General features: G+C 41.0%; 1 long non-coding RNA gene across 1 annotated transcript in view; it reads right to left on the bottom strand.

The window, feature by feature from the left end:
* LOC117524926 overlaps window positions 1–19,867 on the bottom strand; it is a 153,054-nt gene that overhangs the window by 16,081 nt on the left and 117,106 nt on the right. Inside the window, exon 2 of the long non-coding RNA XR_004564905.1 lies at window positions 10,322–10,389. This is a non-coding gene — a long non-coding RNA (uncharacterized LOC117524926). The remainder of the gene's footprint in view (window positions 1–10,321; window positions 10,390–19,867) is intronic.

Genomic DNA, 19,867 nt, shown 5'->3' on the forward strand with positions numbered 1-19,867 from the left:
AATTTAGTAACTCAGGATAGTTATTTGAATGCAATTTGCATTTGACTTGAATATATCCCTTTTTACTTTAAGTTATTTGATTTATGCACTGTTGTGTGTCATTTATTTGACTTTCTGCACTTTTGGAGAGCCTTAATGTTTTCAATCTGTTAAAGACTGTGTTACTGATAACAGATAAATTTGGTTTTTCAGTTCTCCTTTTGACTGAATAGCTGCCACACTGTACCTGCAAGGTTTTTTTGTACATTTTTTTCCTTGAAGAATTAAATAAAACTGTTTTATCTAAATTAAGGTGACTTCATGTAGAAAGTAGCACTCATCATTACTAAAACTGAAAATTTACAGGCAAATGTGGTCGGTATCCGATCGGCACTCAAGGCTGATCAGTATCAGAATCTGTAGCATAGAAATTGATCCTAGCAGGATGGTATCCTTCATCGACTGACAAGTCTGATCGGGATCTGACCCGCATTACAGATTATGTAGCCACTGATAGTTTTTGAAAACCCATTTAAGGTATATTTTTACATTATATCTTAATCAAAACGTGCCCCGATCACACTCACATTTGAAAGTGAGGTGCAGACTGGCACTCTCTATCGACTGACAAAGTCTCATCTGGATCTGATGTGGATTGCATATTTTGTGGACATTTGAATTTAATATTGAAAAACCCATTGTTGTACATTTTGCATTATATCTCAATCAAAGTTCCTCAATCACTCATTTGTGACAATGAGGTGCAAACTGGCACTCTCAATGAATAGACTAAGTTTGATCCGCATCTGATCCATATTGCAGAGTTAGCAGATATTTGATTTTAACATTGAAAAGCCCTTTGATCTATATTTTGTATTATATTTAAGCTTATTAAAAGCCACTTCTAACAGAACTTTGACCTTGAAATTGGTTTCCAAGGTATAATTTTGTGGAACTGGAAACTAGTTTTGGTTTGCACTCTACGAGTTTAGGTTTGCACTCTACGAGTTTAGGTTTGCACTCTACGAGCACAGTGCTCCAGTTGACCTTTAACCTTGGGTGTTCTGGTGCCAAGTGTACTTATGAACACCCTTGTGCTCAACAAGGTCTTTGTTATGGACAATCCATGACCAACACAGAAGTGACTCTTACTGACAGTGCTTATTAAAATTCTTTTCTGTTCTTTGTTGTTTTTTTAATAAAAAAGGAATCAAGTTAAGAACAAAATTAACAATGAAAAACTGGAGCACACAACTAATTCACTGTCCTAGGACTCCTCGGATCACGTCCTAGGATTTAAGGGGCTGCTTTCTTGGGTGACACGGTGGATTAGTGGTTAGCACTGTTGCCTCACAGCAAGAAGGACATGGGATCGCATTCCACCCCCCTTTCTGTGTGGAGTTTTATGTTCCCCCCTCCCATCTGCGTGGGTTAACTCCAGGCACTCCGGTTTTGTCCCACAATCAAAGACATGCTTATTTATGAATGATGAATGAGGTGGTGGTTGAAGGGGCCGTAGGCACAGAATGGCAGCCACGCTTCAGTCAGTCTGTCCCAGGGCAGCTATGGCTACGCTTGAAGCTTACCACCACCAATGTGTGAATGTGCAAGTGGATGAATAATAATGGAACTTGTAAGTGCTTTGGGTGTCTTAGCAAAAATAAGGTGCTCTATAAATTCAAGTCATTATTATTAAGAGACAAGATTTTCTTCTGGAATGTGAATATCAAAATGTCAGATTAGCACAGAGATAAAATGTGCAAAATAATTTATGCAGCAATAATAAATTGGAAACTACTTTGTAACTTCTAAGTAATGACAATAGAACCAATAATGTAGGAGCTTATTGGTAATGCAGTCTATGGACACAAGCCCTAGACTTCAGGATGAGACACACGGCCACCCAGGACTCCCACAGCCATGGCAAGTGCCACAGTGCAGAGCACTTCAGTCACAATGCAAAGCATATGCAGCGAGACAACAAACAGCACAGGAGTCAGCCCCCCACACCATCAATAGGCAATGAGTAACCACAGAGAATCCAAACCAGCCACACCATGGAGAGGTGTGGCTGGAGAGACCCCAATGCCCCCCCTGCAGAAGCAGTCCTGCTCTGTGAGCACAGGATAAAGGACACATACCCCCAGTACAGACAACATAAGAGTGCTGGGTGTGCTGCATTACAAAATAATGTGTTCCAGTAATCATATTTATCTGTAATACTGTAATGTAATGAGTTACTGTTCTAAATTCAAGAATCACATCCAAAGTTCCAAAGACTGTGGACAAAGATTACTGGGTTCCCCTGAACTCAGCATGAACTCAACAGGTAGTAACTTTGTTTACTCTCAGTGGGTGAAGAAGCACTACAGTTCTTTTGAGGTCCAACAGGGTTCATCTGACAATGTCAATTCCAATAAAAATGAGGGGAACAGAGCAGGGTTTTGAAAAATAAATAGTTTTGTTCATTTTCTTTCTGGCTTCAACACACAGAAGTCAAGGGTGCGTGTGGGTATCCTTAAAGACTGAAGAACCAACACCAGCGCCAACTGAAGAGCATTTTCTAGAACCATCCCATGAAGCTCACCACTCCCAACCAACCCCCCAGGCAGTTTACCCAATGGGGAAAACCAGATAAGAGTAGACTCACCAAACACTATCACATCAGGACAGGGGGACCACAGGTTTCGACACATAATCTTAAAGTAATAACCAAGGTAACAACTGAGCCCACATGTCCCAAAACAGCAAACAACTGTGAGGAAAAGTGTGCAAACATACAAAAACATGCAGCATAGACGTATGCAAAAATACAAACAAAAATTAGTTCACTACAGACATTTATGGCATTCCTATAAAATGGCACTGACTGCATTTAGTAGACATATACAGTTGTGTTGAAAATAATAGAAGTATGTTTAAGAAAGTGAATAGAGCTCAAAATCCAAAAACAGCTTTTATTTCCATACACGCAAATGCACTGGGAACACTGCACATTCTATTCCAAATCAAAACGAAGAAAAATTTATCAAATTTGTTATTACTTTATGGAAAATGAAGAAAAAGTAATATTAGGCTGTTCAAAAAAAAAAAAAAAAAAAAAAGAACAGCACTGCCTGCATTTTTCTTTACAAACTCAAACACTTACGGTATAAACTGAAAAATGCCATCATTTACCCTGCTGTTGATCTTTAACATCTTAGTTTAACAGAAGATGCTGACAAGCGTAATATTAAAAGGGTAGCTTGTTTAACAGAGTGGTGGAATGGTTCCTGTAAATTTAGGGTGGAAAACAGAGTAGCTGACCATGTATCCAAAGATCGTTAACCATGTGTTATTCAAAAAAGTGTAGCTCTTAACCCAAAAGATGCTGCAGATACATCTGTGTACAGATAAGAGGAAAGACCAACGAGGCCACTAAAGGATACAACAATGCCCGTCCATCAAACTTAATTTGAACTGAGCAGCAAAAGCTTATAAATTGAAAGTCAATAGTGGCATTACTTTTCAAATACCAACAGCGCAAGCTGTGGATGGGCGAGTGCTAGTTATCTTGGCAAACTTGCACAAAATTTCCAATATGAATAGAAATGAGAAGGAAAGCAGGGGGGCATGTTGCAGTACCAAACCCTTAAATTTGTGTCACACACGGGATTCACAGTCAACACAACAAGCTGAGTGTTAACATATGTATGTCATAAGCTATTGTTCATTTTAATGATGCAAGCACAAGAATATGTGCAGGGGTTGTATGCATGTAGGACTCCTATAAAACCATTAAGAATCAGAGTTTGAGGGTGTCTCGCCAATTTAGTAAAAGAAGCAGATATATAGACAAAGCCAACTGTTTTATGTTTTCTCCCCTCTACCCTCCATTTTATTTACTGGGGGCAGAACGATCAAGCAATTTGTCAATCTCGGCCATGTATGGACTGAGTCAAATACAGCAATCATTAATGATTGACAGTCTGCGTGCACATTCTTCAATATATGTGTTTCCACCTGCCATTCGAAAAAGATCCTGCCGGCAAGAATAACAGTTCTGACACAAAACACGGTGCAGCTCCGACCCAATCCACTTGATGGAAACAGGTATGTCAGTAGCCTGTAAAAACCCACAAATTAATGGGACAATTAAGATAATGGTTCCGGAGCTGACGCCACTTCCTCCTTGTCCAATGTCAGCACACTGGGGCGTTGCTGGTTTTATAGTGGCGCACTGTTTTTAATCCGAATATTTATCTCATTCAGAACTGCGCACCAAGAAAGGATAAATTTCAAACTGTTTAATTTTAGTCTTAAATATTCATGAAAACATGGCATTACCTACACTTTAATCCCTGGTCAGGCTGTCACCCCACTCCTTCTGGAGGTAAGAAACGTGACTGATTTTGGGATTATATACGTTCTTGGTTTCAGACATTCTATCCACTGATATTACACCACACCAGACAATTCATGCCATCTCATGGAGTGTCAGGCTGTGTGTCTAATTGCTCGATTTGGCTTGATAACTCGCTCGATAAAACAGCCGAGCATTCAAGTAAGGACGATAGATCTAATTGACACTATTATTTACCACAAGAAAGTAGTCCTTGTACATATAGCTCTGCACCATCACTGAAGCCCACTGGGTGCACAGCTCCCATGAAGCCACTTCCAGTGATCAGAAGCTTCCTCTGTGTGACAGTTCATCGCACCCAGCAGGAAAATAAATTTAAACAATTTAAGAGGTGTGTAAGGAGGGAGGTAAACATCACGCCATGTCATTATCAGCAGCTGTCTCTCTGTGTCTGTGGGCTTTATAGAGTAAGAATAAATGAAATGCCCATTGACCTTTAACCGTGCGAAACCCAAATTGTTTCTCGCTGTTTGTTTTGTTATTTGTGCAATTCAGAATTTTTCACTGCACCTGCAAGTCCTCCATCTCAAAAGCACAACCATAGTTATAGGTAGGTGAAATGTCTTTTGTGCAGTATAACAGTTATGTCATAAATCAATCTGAACAAAGCTGGAATCTCTATATACAGTAAGTATTGCTCAGTGTCTGTGCCTCTATCTCTCATGACAACTCACCATCTTTTTCTTCCTCTTCTCTTTGCCTCAACCTGAAATTCAGGATCACTCATCATTTTTGTCATGTGACTGTTGGCCTCAGCAGAGTCATTAAAGGACTCAAAATAATGTGAGTACTTTGGGCCAGGCAGAGGACAGTTCGTTGGAAACTGTCTGGCCAGACTTGCAGAAGTAGCCTGGGTGCGGACTGACTGGACTCTGCTGCAGATACTGTGATCACAAACAATGCCAGAGCATGGAACATGGATGTCACATCACTGATGTGACCACTCAATTTTACAATTACTACTAATGTTATTGCTACTTACTATGAGGAGGTGATGGTGCTAAATTGGCAGCCTTGAGACCAGAGGATTCTCTGTTCAAATTCCTGCCAGACTGGAAAATTACTAAAGGTACATTGACACTTGCAAAATGTGATCCCTGCATTGGCAAGCAATCTGCTGTGCCAGAGAGTAAACTCAAACTGTGCGCGGCTGCCTGCAAGTGCACAAAGAATGTGAAATGTTCAAAATCTCTGGCATGCATTAATTTTGTGAACTACGTGAACAATGCGCAACCCATTCAAAAACACTGTCACTGCGAGTCAATGCATCGGTGCAGCGCATCACAGCGCAGCTCATTTGATCGATTATGGCGGGATGTTAAACCTATAATAAACAATTTTACAAATACTCTTAAGAAGGAATGAAAATGTAACTGTTTTACCAAGCCATTACAATATAACTATTAGAAATATTACTTTTTCCAAATGCGTTCTCCACATCATGACGCCCACAAGACAAGGTGCAGCTGTAGAGAATTCCTCTGATTCGGGAGCGATTAGAGGTGGTTTCATCAGCCAATTCAAAGAGAAAATGATTAATCTGCTACAAAATAACGAGGTGGAGAAAGCATTTGGAACTGTCTAAAAAGGTAATTATTTTCATGTTTATATTGTAATGGCTTGGTAAAACAGTTACATGTTCATTCCTTCTTGTGTGCAGCTGTAAAGGTATGTTTATGATAGGTTTAACATCTCGTTATAATCATTCAGACGAGCTGCTCTCTGATGCAGTGCGCTGACACAATCACACTCAGTGTTTGTGAATTGTTTGTGTAATGTTCACGTGAAGTTCATGTAATTAATGCATGATGGAGATTTTGAACATTTAAAATTTTCTTTGCACATGTGCATGAAGAGGCGCACAGTTTACAAGTTTAAGACTAGTTTACTCTCGTGCACGGCAGAGCAAGTGCGCGGATCAAAGTTGTGCAAGTGTCAGGGGCCTTTAGTCATCTGGCTGACACTGCTATGAAGGTGATTGGTAGGAATGATGACCTCAGGACAGTGACCGACTCTTCACATGTCCTATACACGGAATATGAGCTCCTGCCATCTGGTAGACAATATCGAGCCCCCCACTGTAAACTTAACCATTTAAAAAATAAAAATAAAAAAATTTACGGCCATTTCAATCAAACTTTTAAATGATGTTGCCTGTAGCTGTAAGAATTGTGTATATGATCTCATGGTGTTTATGAGTTGTGCGCAATATGGATTAATGTTCAATGCGTATTGGTGGGGTGGGAGTACATTCTTGTGATGTTAGTCTGTTGTGTGTTAATCTATGCCGTGCTGTGTGTTTTACTATGGAAAGCGTTTTTATCGATTTATTTATTTAAATTTTTTTAGTGGAGATTGTTTTTACTTTTTTATTGTTGTACTGGGAAGGCATATGTGTTCAGCATGAGTCAGACAAATTTTCCTACGGGATAATAAAATATATTGCATGTATTGTCTGGTTTCTCACCTTATTGATAAATGTGAATTGTGGTCAGCAAGCAAAGCTGCAAATATATCTTCATCATCTGCTACCTACAGAGAAATCATGTCATGCATGCAGTATAATTGACTGATAAATTCTTCATTGTATAATTTATTCATATGGGACAGGTTTTATATGGGGAGCTGAAGTGAAGTAATTATTACCAGAGATCCTTAGTTCTTTGTTCCATCTAACTGCAGTCATTTTTATGGACTGTGCTCACCCATGCCAGTAAATACTGTGGTACCGTTGACCTACTGTAAAATGATCCCAAGGTTACCTCAGTTTGTATTAATCCCAGGTGAACATGTGTCTGTGGAAAAGGAGTCTTCTGCTGTTTATCTCAAGCTTGAAGGCATGTCAAAACACACAGAGCGTCTTTGGAACACACACACAGAGCGTCTTTGGAACACCACTTTGTCATGCACATAACATGTACTGCAAAGGCTTTGAACTGTCCAAGCGATTTGTAATTGTCATAACATTTATTACTTTATTTTAATAAGTTACAAAGTAGGCCAACTTGTGCTGCTTCATTAAAGCAGGTATATAGTTTACATATTTTTTGCACCCTTAAATGTTTACATTGCTCTGTTTTTGTTTGCAATTTATTTATTCTAAAGTTTAAATAATAAACCCTGGTTTCTTTAGGCTTCAGTAATTGATTGATTGAGATTGATAAATATCCTGGGGATATTTTTGCCATACATATCATCCAGCCCTAATGTGGTCCTACTAAATTTGTGAAAATTTGGCAAAAATGGCTCTGAGAGGGTCTTAGAGGCAGAATATTCGGCTAACGTCTCTGACCGTGGAGCTAATTTCAAGAAGTTCAAAATTTAGCAACAACAACGTGGGGCAGTTTGTGTACAAGGTACGACAAGGAGGATTTTCGAGGCACGTTTATAGTGAGGACGAGTCTGTTAAAAGCCCATTATCCGAGCACCAGGCGGCTACGAGGACAGGACAGGCTATTTTGGCTCAGCCCTCTTGCGCACTACAATTCTACCTGTTTTGTGCGCCAGACGCTGTATATAAAATAATTATTTTGTAGCGGATTAATCATTTTCTGTCAGAGTTTGTCAGCTGAAAACACATCTAATCACTTCTGGAATCACAGAGGACTGTTTCATCTGGACCCTTTTTTTTCCTCTCTCTGTCTTATGTGCTGAGGTGGAGAATGTATTTGGAACTGCTTAAAAGTTGAGTATTTGTAATGCTATTATTGTAACAGCTTGGTAAAACAGTTGCATGTTCATTCCATCTTTATAAGCATCTGTAAAAGTATGTTTATGATAGATTAAACATCTTGTTATAATGGATCAGATGAGCTCCGCTGTGTGTGCGCACACTGACGCAATGACTCGCACTCAAGAATAGCATTTCTGCAGAACGCAAGCGTGCAAAAGAGCGATTTTTCAGGCAATATAACAGACGAACACAAAGTTAAAAGTTGGATCACCGGTGTCAAAATGAAGATGAGCATTTACACAGAATGCAAGCGTGCAACAGCGCGATTTTGGAGATAATGATGAATGAACACAAAGTTAAAAGTTGGATCACCGGTGAACCGCGGAAGAAATAAAGCCAGCGAGAAGCACATTTAATGACTCTCAAACATAGGTGAACAGCAGCATGGCGCACGGATGCGTACACAGGCCGGACTGTGCAGGAGTCTTTTTTTGGACTGCGTTTAAAAAAATGTGACAACATCTTGAATGGATGTTGTGAACTGAAAACCCACACTATAAAGGGACCAAGTGTAGGAGGGCTAGAGGTTCGGACGAAACCCATGCCTAAACGTGCACCAATGTCGCGTTACATGGCACTACATGGATCATATGTGGCTTGACGGGGGATCATGCGCAGTGACACGACCCATTCGAGGCTGGATGGGGCTCAAATGACAGGTCGGTCGTGGCTCACTAGAGGCTGATACATGGCACATGTGAGGTACAGAGAGGCACACAGAGGCGCATTAGTCGTGGATACGTGATAGCTTAAAACGTGGATCATTCCTCAAATAATCGCTGACAACCATGCATGTCTCATTATTTATGGCTTATTATTCAGTGGGAACGAGGCTTAAGGCGCAAGCCTTTCAGTGCAAATATAAACCTGAGCAAACCAAACACAGACATGAAAGGTCTGGGGAAGAAAAGAAAATAAACATAAAATTTAACAGAATTAAAAAGGTATATCCGGGCACAAATTTAAAAGTAGTAGCAAAAAGAGATTACATATAAAAAAAAGAAAAGTATGTACAAAACTGGATATTTCAGTGGCAGTGGATATTTTATATAAACAAATATTGCACTCATTCCAAGTGTGGCAAGTGACCTGCCTATTGGTTCCAGTGGCATTCAAGCTCTAACAGCAGTTGGGTATAAACTGTTTTTCCAATCTATATGTAGTCGTTTTAATGGCCCTGTATTGTCTGTCTGGTGGCAGTAGCTCAAACAGAAAGTGGCCAGGGTGGGATGAGTCCTTGAGGATGATGTTGGCTCTCCTGAGACAGTAAGAGCCCTGAAGGTCCCCCAGTGTGGGTAGAGGGCACCTAGTGATCTTCTCTGCCATTTTAGAAAACCTCTGGAGCTCTTTCCTGTTCACCACTGTGCAGCTGGAAAACCATGCACAGAGGCTGTATGTGAGGATGCTCGCCATGGAAGAATGCTAAAAAGACATGAGCAATCTCTGGTTAATGTTATTTTTCCTGTGGATTCTCAGAAAGCGGAATCTTTGCTGTGGCTTCTTTATCAAGTGTGTGGTGTTCCTGTCCCAGGACAGTTTCTCCTCTGTGTAGACTCCCAGGAAACGGAAGTCCCTGACTGCACTTTTTTTCTTTTTTTTTTTTTTTTTACTGCAGCTCAAACCAACGTCATATTCCTTGTATTCTTGTGGATACTTAGGGAGTAAAGGCTATTCTGATTGACCCTTTCCACAAAGGTGGATGTCTGTTTTGTTTCTCCTGCAGTCTACTGATTAGCTCCTCAGTTTTGAATGTGTTGAGGAGCAGGTTATTTTCTCTACACCACACAGTCAGCAAACTAGCATGGGTCTGAAGTGGGGGTTATGAAAACATGATGCGACTTCTAACCAGTTTTTCCAAAAACACTTCACCACCAGTATGAGTACAACAGGCCGGTAGTCACTGAGGCTGGTTATGGGGGATTTCTTAGGTAGGCGGACTATGGTGGAGGCCTTCAGGCATGACAGGACAGCAGACTGTCAGGGACTGGTGGAAGATTTTGGTGAATATTCACCCTTTGCTGTTTATACTTTTCTGCGTTTTATCCATCATAGTGTATTATAATCCCAGTAATATGTATATGCCAAAAACATGTTTGAAATATTGGAAGCCTACGAATGCCATTGATGCAGTTGTAGTAAATGCAACAATGACTACATGAGCATGGGACAGATGGATATCGAAAATGCCACAGACCTTCTGAACTTACCCTTCAACAGTGTAGAAAAGGATGTTTTACTTGCCAATCACTTGGGTCCAAAAACATACACACTGTACCTACAATAAAACAGAGAAACATTACTGTCAAACGATGTCTGTACAACTGCAAATGTAGTATTCAGCATAATAGTATTCAATATCAAACTATAGAAAGTTTTTTTTAACCCTAGTCTCAAAATTGAAATGGAATTTTAATAATAATTTAAAGTCACAAGACAATTTATTTTAAATCATGCTGTAACTTGTTACCAACAGTGTCTTAATAACTTTGAAATGTTCATAGTCTGCTGCTGTTTTTGTCAAAGAAAGAGCAGAAAAGCAATCAGTCATCTCCACAGGCAGTCGCACAACAACCTGTTGATTCAGAACAAGCAGAATGAGCAACATTTACTCACCAGTCTACACAGACGGCAGCGTCAAGATTACTGAGACTTTCAGATAAAGCATTCAAGTTTTAAGACTGCTTTTATAAAAAGGTTTTCTTTGTTGAAATTTGCCATCTAAACATTTTTAATAAACAGACTGCAGTTTCACCTGCACAAATTACATCAATCATGGAACAATTCATAATTAGTGTGATGTATAGTGTCTGATTTCTTAAAAAAAAAAAAAAAAAGGCAGATTACATTTGCTGACATGCTGGAACATCAACCAGAAAAGAAACAAGGCCAAGTATTTCTGTAGGCAAACATCAGGATCTCACACATAGCCAACAAACCAAAGGCAAACATCCATGTTTCTGCCCTGTGGAACATGACTGCATCTATCACCAAATTGGCACCCAAAACAGAATATCAGCAAGCAGACAAGACACCAAACGAGGCACTGCAAAAGGGAGCAGATGCTATCTTGCTGTCTGATCACATTAGTGAGTGTGAATCCTCCATAACACACACAGGGACAGAGGGGCATCTTAAAAATAAATATACCAAAATCACAGTGACATGAAAACTGCATCTGAGTGGCAGGCTTCTAAATAAATCAGAATCAAGTTACTTATCTTCCTCTACAGTTACGCCTACCCTTCATCGTCTGGTGGCACACTAAAATATATTAGTCCTGTTGTTCAGCTTTGTGTAAAAGCACTAAATCTGGATAGTCAGCCCCCTGGAATTTTGCCAAGGAAAGCCATGGTGGCCATACACAGCAGGAGAATGAAGGTCCAAGTCTTATACCCCCGTCACACTAGAGGCCAAACGCTGTCTGAAAGAAAATTCGATCCACATCGCGGAGGTGGCGTGGTGCATTCAAGGATGACGGACAGCAGTGTGAGAGCAGTTTAAACACCCGGCCAACTTCCTATGACCACCCCGAATTTTTTGCACATGTACAAAACAGTCGAGGTGCAATCGAGGTGGAAATATATCGAACGGCGGTTGGCGTGCAGTCTGACTGCAATCTAAATATTTCAACATGATCCACCACGTGCCAAAAGTCCTGACTGTGCCTGAACGCACCACGAGTGCAGTGCGAGTGCTGCTGGAATATATTTACTCCACTCGCAATCGGACCTCACTCGTATGGTGATGTAAGTGCATTCGTCACAATCTCACTGCATTCTGACAGCTGTCTCTGTAATCCTAATGTGTTCCACCTACATAAGCAGGGCTCAAAATAGTATGCGCATGTGCTAGTTTGTGCACGTATTATTCGAGCGGTGCACATAATTTTATACTCCACTAGCACTGGCACTAGCACTAACTTTATCCAAGTTTTATCGACTATAAGCACCAGTAGAATGAACCAATAAAGGAATAAATAAGGAAAAAAACAATTTCCAGTGTGCTGTCTTCATCTTCCCTGCATTTTGACTCTCACACATGGAGCGAGTTGCTGTGACGATTCATTCGCGCGCGCGCACGTGGAAAAAAAAAAAAAAAAAAAAAAAAACTTTCTGGCTGCAGGCTGTTAGTTCCTTGCTCTCCACTCAAACTCTCTCATCACTGTGTTAAAAAAAGGACATAGGTCCTGCTCACAGACTGATTACCAGAGACAGGACATGTCCACATGAAGTATAACTCCAGACATCTCCACATTCACTCACGGACGGTTCCTTCGCGCGCACGCATCTCGCGGTCACAGGAGGAAAGATAAACTATAACAGAACTCAGAGGGCAGACCTGCAGCTCAGCACAAGAACAAATATAAACTAGAAGAGAAGTCAGAGTGCACAGTCTGGCTCCTCTGTACAGAGACCCTGCAGACTGCATCCTCACCTCCTCTCTGCCCCCTGCTGCGCGCACCTGACGCAGAAATTCCTGCATCGTCATGACGCCACAGGAAGAAGCAACTCGAAGTGGGCCTGGTGTGAAAGTGACTAAAGTGACTTTTGGTTGTGCAAGTAACTTTTTTTTGGTGCAAGTATCCAAAGGAGGGACCCACTCCATTTTTAAACCTTCTTACCTTCTGGAGCTGTATAAATGTATCCCTGTGTTTCTGTCAGTTGTATTCGAGACATCTACCAATGTTCTGTTTTCTGAACTGCCCGAAAGATTTCTTGAAGAAGAATCGCCTTTTTCCAAGTTAGCCTGAATATACACAGGTCCCCCACCCCCCCTCCCCCATGCAGCAAGTGGTGGTTAGTATCCATATATGGCTTTCAATATCTGAACACCAGTCTGAACACTAACAAAGCTTGGATTCTTAACCATTTACATTCAAATGTGCAGCATGTCTCTGGCAAACATGAAGCAAAACTGAGCAGGGCTGAACAATACAACTGATTCTAAATTATAAAAAAAGAGATAAAATTTACTAAATTACATATTTCAGCAGATAATGATAATTACTGATGATTTTTTAACAGGTTAGGCCGTAGGTATCACACCCACCACACACACGAGTTCCTGACAAGTGGTGTAATCAGAGGTGATTACTGAGTGGAGTTAAAGTTAATGAAGATCATTAGCAGCAGTACAAAAACTCTCAACACTGCATTCCTTCTGCTTTTAAAACCACTTGGCACTTTATAACGGTGGCGGTTCATCTCTGCGGTTTATCTCCGCGGTTTCAATCAATCTCTGCGGTGTTTAATCAATGCATACTGGCGTTCTTTATATACATTTTAAAACAAGGGAGGAATTCTGCATTTGTAACATGAAAAATAAATTAATCCATTTGCTGATTTTTATTTTGAAGGTATGTGGTTGCGTTCAGTGACTGGCTGTTTGCGTGTCACTCGTTCCATGGACCGTTATCAGACTGGAGCAGCTGCTTATAAGGGAGGGAGAAGGCTGATGTACTTTTCCTTGTGGTATCTTTTAAAGCATTTCAGTGAAATTATTGAACATTCCAGCCAATAGTTTTCATAATAAAATTGCAATAAATATTGACAATTTTATCACCCAGTCCTAAGTCAAGACCACAAAATATCAATAGCAAATCCCCTAAAGGACATTCTCCAGGGAATATGCCAAAGCCAAAAGATTCTGAAAGCAATCATATCAGCATTACAAATCAGCATTTGCTCTGAAGACGCAGAGGCTTTTGAAGAGTCAAGAGTGTTCGTGCTGCTGCTGTTTGAGAGAAGTTGATCATATGAATATGCATGCTGCTGCTGGATGACGGACTTGAAATCCCACAAAATAATGGAGTTCATGGAGAATCTCAATGCTTACATCCACGGACAAGAAACATTTTCACCACAGATAAAAGCTAAGTAAAACAATAATTACTTTTTTATAACACCTTTTTTTATATCAACTCCTAGAAAGAGATTATTAAAAGATATATTGTGCTTTATATTAAAAAAAGAGGACCAGAGAGTGTTTGCCAACTACAGGGGCATCTAATCTCTGTACTCACAAAACGAGAGCTGTGTTCAGGTCCTTGCCAGAAAGTCTAATTTGTGTCCGGTGTAGGTTGGCCTCTATCAGGCCTGCGTCTTCTCACCAAATCTGTTTGTGAAATTCATGGCCAGGATATCAAGACCGTAGTCGGGGGAGGGGGGGTCTTCAGTTTGGTGGCTCAGGGTCTCATCACTGCTGGCTTCATCGGCCTATGACCTCCAGCATTCACCGGGCTGGCTCGCATACTAGTGTGGAACGGAATCAGCACCTCTGAATCTGAGGCAATGGTGCTCACCAGGAAACCGATGGACTGCCTAATCTGGATAGGGAATGAGGTCTTGCCCCAAGTGAAGGAGTTCAAATACCTTGGGGTTTTTTTCACGAGGTGAAAGGACAATGGAGCATGAGACTGGTGAGTGCAAATATCCGGTTTATACTGTACAATGACTGTTCAGGCGAGATGTTTGACTGTACTTTTTGCTTTTAATTTCTTTTCTCCCCCTATGGCAGTAAACAGAATTACTTATTTGGGTTTGGGATAAAACAGGACATTGAAGGTATAAGCTTGGGCCCTGGAAAACACTGATCAACATTTTCTCCTCATTTTCTCATAACTTCAGATCAAACAACTAATTATTACTGAGAAGTAATTTATTGGTAAACAATTATGAAAATAATCATCAGTTGTCTTAATCATGAATGGGTGTGAGATTTCAATGTTCGCTGAGCCAAGTAAATGACTGTTCTCTGCAGTATCCTTGTATTTATGATAATTTTGGAACATGATGACAATCACTTCATTTCTTAGCATAATAGCTATTTGAATATGAGCTAAATATAACAGGCTAAAGCACACAAAATATGCTGCACTAAATATGTATCGTGTGCACAGGAGGTTGGGTGGCAATAGCTGTTTCACAGGTCAGCTTGTGTTATCAGATGTGTCGCAGGTATGTGAGTGCTTGCAGTAGCAAAGATTCTGTTGAACAGGTTCATAAAAATCATGCTGCCCGACAAAAACTAACACTGCTGTGTGTGGGAAAAGTCTGTGTATGTTCATGAGCGTAGACTATGTACCAGTTGAGCTGTTATTCAAAAAAAATGGTGCTGCTGTATCTTCCTCCATTACACATGATTGTAATAGTTTTATGAATGCATCCAACAGTGTTTTTAAGACTTTTGATCTTCACTACTCAGTACTCTGGGGATGTGTCACAACCAATTACTTTGGTCTTGAAAACCTTGTGAAAAATTCATACATGGACACAAATCAAAGAGGCAAAGTAACCAAGTAATATGTCTTGCTGAGCCCCAGGTCCTTCTTTCCCTTGTCTCCTCTGATAACTAAAAGAAGATGAAAACAAATGTGAATGCCACTGGTGACAGCAGGGGTCCAAGGTTTCCTGTTTGAGAATTTCTGAGGAGATCTGCAGAGAAAAAAAAACATAAAAACGCACCAAAATGAAACTTCATTTTAAGTGAAATCTCTACTGCACATCCAGCAGCACTGTTCTGTTAATGTGAAAGAGGTTAACCATTTAAAATAAAAAAAGACCCTTTGGCCGCTGTGCTTTGCAGAGTTGCCAAATTAATCCTGGCAGTTATTTCACCATGCTGCAAAATCTGCTACAAAATCCAAGCAGTTGCAGGTCGTATTGACCACAGTTCTGATTCAGATTTTTTTTTTTTTTGCATGGATTCTGCATTCTTGCTAACTGCAGCTCCACACCAGCTGCCACTGCCACACTGGCAGATGTGGGTTGTGATAAATGAAAGACAACCGTTTGTAAGCTGTTTAATGTTAATGAATCAAGAACAAAATGCTGATGCTGACTCCTAAATAAGCCTTGCACACCATGGAGTTGCTTCATTTGCAACAAAATAAAGTCATGTCTGGGAGCGTGTGCTGGTGTTGCACTTTGCCACATCCACGACACCGATAGTACCGCTTTGGGCCCTGGATGGCAACCATTAAGGCAGACAACAGGTCCATGGACACGTCTCTAAAATTAACAAGTGCTTGCCACACCCAGGTGAAACGTGGGTGTCCCGTTGGCCTTCTTAAGCCACCGGGGTCCTCAACACTCAGGTATCTGTGTGCAGGATCATGCACAGAGAAATGCACTACATGGCCATAATGTTGCAACTGACATTCTGCTGCTACATGGATTGGCTCCTTACAGCAGCTATTCACATGCCCCACGGTGCCTTCTCCATTTTTCTGTGGAAGCATTACAGAGCTACATGCAGGACTGGCATACAGTGCCCCCCAACAGTACTGCAACACTTTATTTTTTTTAAATTCATTAATTTTTTTTTCATTCATATACCATTAAATCACAGCAAAGTTGTCTCAAGGCGCTTCACACAAGTAAGGTCTACCTTACCAACTGCAAGAGCAAGCACACAGGCGACAGTGGTAAGGAAAAAACTCTCTCTGATGATTTAGAAAGAAACCTCAAGCAGACCAGAATCAGAGGGGTGACCCTCTGCTTGGGCCATGCTACCGACACAATTCACAAAACAATTCACAAAACGAATATACAGGAATGTTGCCGGTGCACAGGACAGGAGGATGACAGAAAACAAACACCACACCTATCTCTGAAATGCTCGTATGTATTGGAGTCACGCAGCAAGTTGTTGATCTTGGCCTCGTAGTCCGATGTGTTCAGGACCACCGTGCATCTGCCTTTATCCGCTGGCAGGATAAGGATGCTTGGTCCTCCTGCAGTGCTGACAAAGCTTTCCGTTCTTCTCCTGTGATGTTGGACAGAGGAGGCTTAGCACTGTTCAGCACTGCTGTGACTCGTAGTCGGAGGTCCCCAGCTTCTGACTCTGGCAGACTGCTATGTTTAATGGCTGACTCTACTGCAGTGATGTAATCTACTGTCGGTATATGTTTAGGGGTCACTGAGAAATTTAGTCCTTTAGCGAGCACGTCCTTTTCTGTCTGTGTAAGAACCCTGTCGGAGAGATTCTTTACCCAATTTTCCCTGTTGTCACTAATTTGTCTGGGTGTATCTTTATAACTACCCCCACTGAAAGAAAGCCTTTCCTGCATCCCCACTGCGGAGGCCGTCACAGCTGTGAAGCAGAGGCTGCTGGAGGATGCATTTCTACTTGAAAGGACCAAACTTACACCAGACCACATCTGCCAACTCTTGGAGATCTTTCTTAACAACACGTTTTTCCTGTTTAGGGGGAATTACTACAGGCAGATCCATGGTTGTGCGATGGGGTCTCTGGTATGTATCCCCCATGTGGCCCAATCTGTACATGGAGCTAGTGGAGAAGAGAGCCTTGGAGTCATTCACAGGCATCGCTCCCAGTCACTGGTTCAGATATGTCGATGACATGGGTTAAAATCAAGCAACAGGAAGTGGAGGCCTTTACAGATCACATCAACTCGGTGGACTCCAATATCAAGTTCACACATGAGGACGCTAGAAACAACCATTTAGCCTTCTTGGACTGTCAGTGTCACGACTGAAGAGAACAGGCAGCTCCAGACAGGGGTTTACAGAAAACCCACTCAAGCTGACCAATATCTGCTCTTTGGCTCAAATCGCCCCCTTGAAGACAAGCTCGGGTGATTAGGACTCTTCAACACAGAGCCCTACAGGTGCCCACAACTACAGAGGGAAGGGCTAAAGAACAACAACATGTCCGGAAAGCCCTCACAGTATGTGGTTACCCACGATGGTCCCTGGAATAAAGTGCAGAAGTCCCAAAGAACAAAGAGACTAGACAGACAGGAGACGGAGCCAAGAAGAAGCGGAGTGTCTCTCCCGTATTTAGCTGGAGTAGGGGAAAAACTACAGAGTATCTTCAGACAGTACAAATCCCAGTTTACTTTAAACCTCTTAACACCTTGAGAGAGAAATTAGTTCACCCTAAGAACAGGATCCCTAGTTACAAACAGAGCAATGTAGTGTATTCTATCAGATGTCAGTAAAACTGTAACGAACACTACATAGGTGAGACTAAGCAGCCGTTACACAAATGGCTACACCAGCACCGCAGAGAGGGCACCGGTGGACCTCAATCTGCAGTTGATCTCCACCTTAAAGACACTAACCACACGTTTCAGGACAAGGAAGTTAAAATCTTAGCTAGAGAAAGGAAATGGTTTGAGAGAGGAGTGAAGGAGGCATTGTATGTGAAACAGTTGAAACCCAGCCTTAACTGAGGAGGGGGTCTGAGACATGCTCTGTCCCTGTTTACAATGGGGTACTCAAGTCAAAGCAGTTTCAGTCTTTGTTCATGGGAATGAGTCATTCACATCATCAGGAGAGTCGTCAGGAGAGCCGTCAGGAGAGGCGTCAGTCCCATCATTAGGAGGGACAGCTGCCCTGTCATTAGGAGGATGCTACTAGAGCACAATAGGTGCTAATTAGAGCAATTGTTTAGTCCACTAGCCTATAGCAGTCTGCTTCTCGGGAAGAGGGGTCTGATTAGGTTTAAAACTCCAGCTTTTTGTGGCTTCTGTTATTCTTCTCTACAAGAGTCAAGACATAAGTCAGACTACCAGAGCAAGAATTTTAGCTGAGGAAGCTTCTGCGAATTGAAGCTAAACATCCTCGCGTCAAGCAACCCAGTCCAGTCGAAGATTCAAGCTTCTCTACTATAAATAAGGTTGTTGTTCCTCTAAACACGGCAGCGAAACTGTAAACCTAATAAGTGAGTGATCAGAGGCCACCGATGCAAGAGGTATGGTGTCAATATTCGTGACAGCAATACCACGTGCGAGAACCAAATCCAGGGTATTTCCACTAATGTGCATCAAGTCCTGAACGCATTACTGAAATCCTAATGCATACACAATTTCCATAGCTAAATGATTTGCAGAGGGGATTAGAAGGCTTATTTATATGAATGTTGAAGTCACCAATAATCAGAATGTTATCTGCACTAGTTGACAGGTTAGAGATGAATGCACCAAATTCATCTAAGAATTCAGAGTATGGGCCAGGGGCCTATGTACAGTGACAAAGTAATATGGCTGAATTTTATTCTTCTGACCTTTGCAATACGTAGCATCGTGGGCAAGGCGGAGAATCAGATGCTCAAATGAGTTATATTTGTGACCTCCAACAGATAATGAGCTAAACCTAGATTTATAAATAACAGCAACACCCCGCCTTGCTTTGTATTACAAGAGATGTGACTAAATGTGTATGCCGGTGGACAGGCCTCATTTAAGGGGAGGACAGCTGTAGGTTTAAGCCACGTTTCATAAAACCCAATCATATCTAAGCGATCATTAATTAGATCATTAATCAACAATGATTAACACTTGGTATTTCACACATTCTAATTTGTTTATGCCATTTCAAATACACACAAAAAAAAAAAATAGAAAATTATCTTTGTCATGATTTCAGCCTGATCTGGGGTTTGATTTGGGTTTTCCCTCTTTCTTTTTTCCACTTCACATGCTCCGGTCTTAATTTACTAGTTATTTTATTTTCATCATGTGATTATTCTCTGTTCTGTTTTGATTTGTCACTTTGTTTTCTTTGTTACTTATTTCTTTGGCTTTTCATTTTGTTGTAGTTTTCTTCAGTCAGTTGTGTTTTATTGTTTTATCTAGTTCCTCTCATTTGTAATATTTGTTTTACAGTTATGTCAGGATTGTTTGCTGTTATTATTTAGTCAGTGCTTTTTCTTATGGTTTGTCTTACTGCCTTGTTAAGTCAGTTTGGTTTAATTTTGTATTTATCTCTATTTTTCTCATGCAGTTT

Source organism: Thalassophryne amazonica, chromosome 14 (genome assembly GCF_902500255.1).
Source record: "Thalassophryne amazonica chromosome 14, fThaAma1.1, whole genome shotgun sequence".
In the NCBI taxonomy this organism is placed as follows: domain Eukaryota; kingdom Metazoa; phylum Chordata; class Actinopteri; order Batrachoidiformes; family Batrachoididae; genus Thalassophryne; species Thalassophryne amazonica.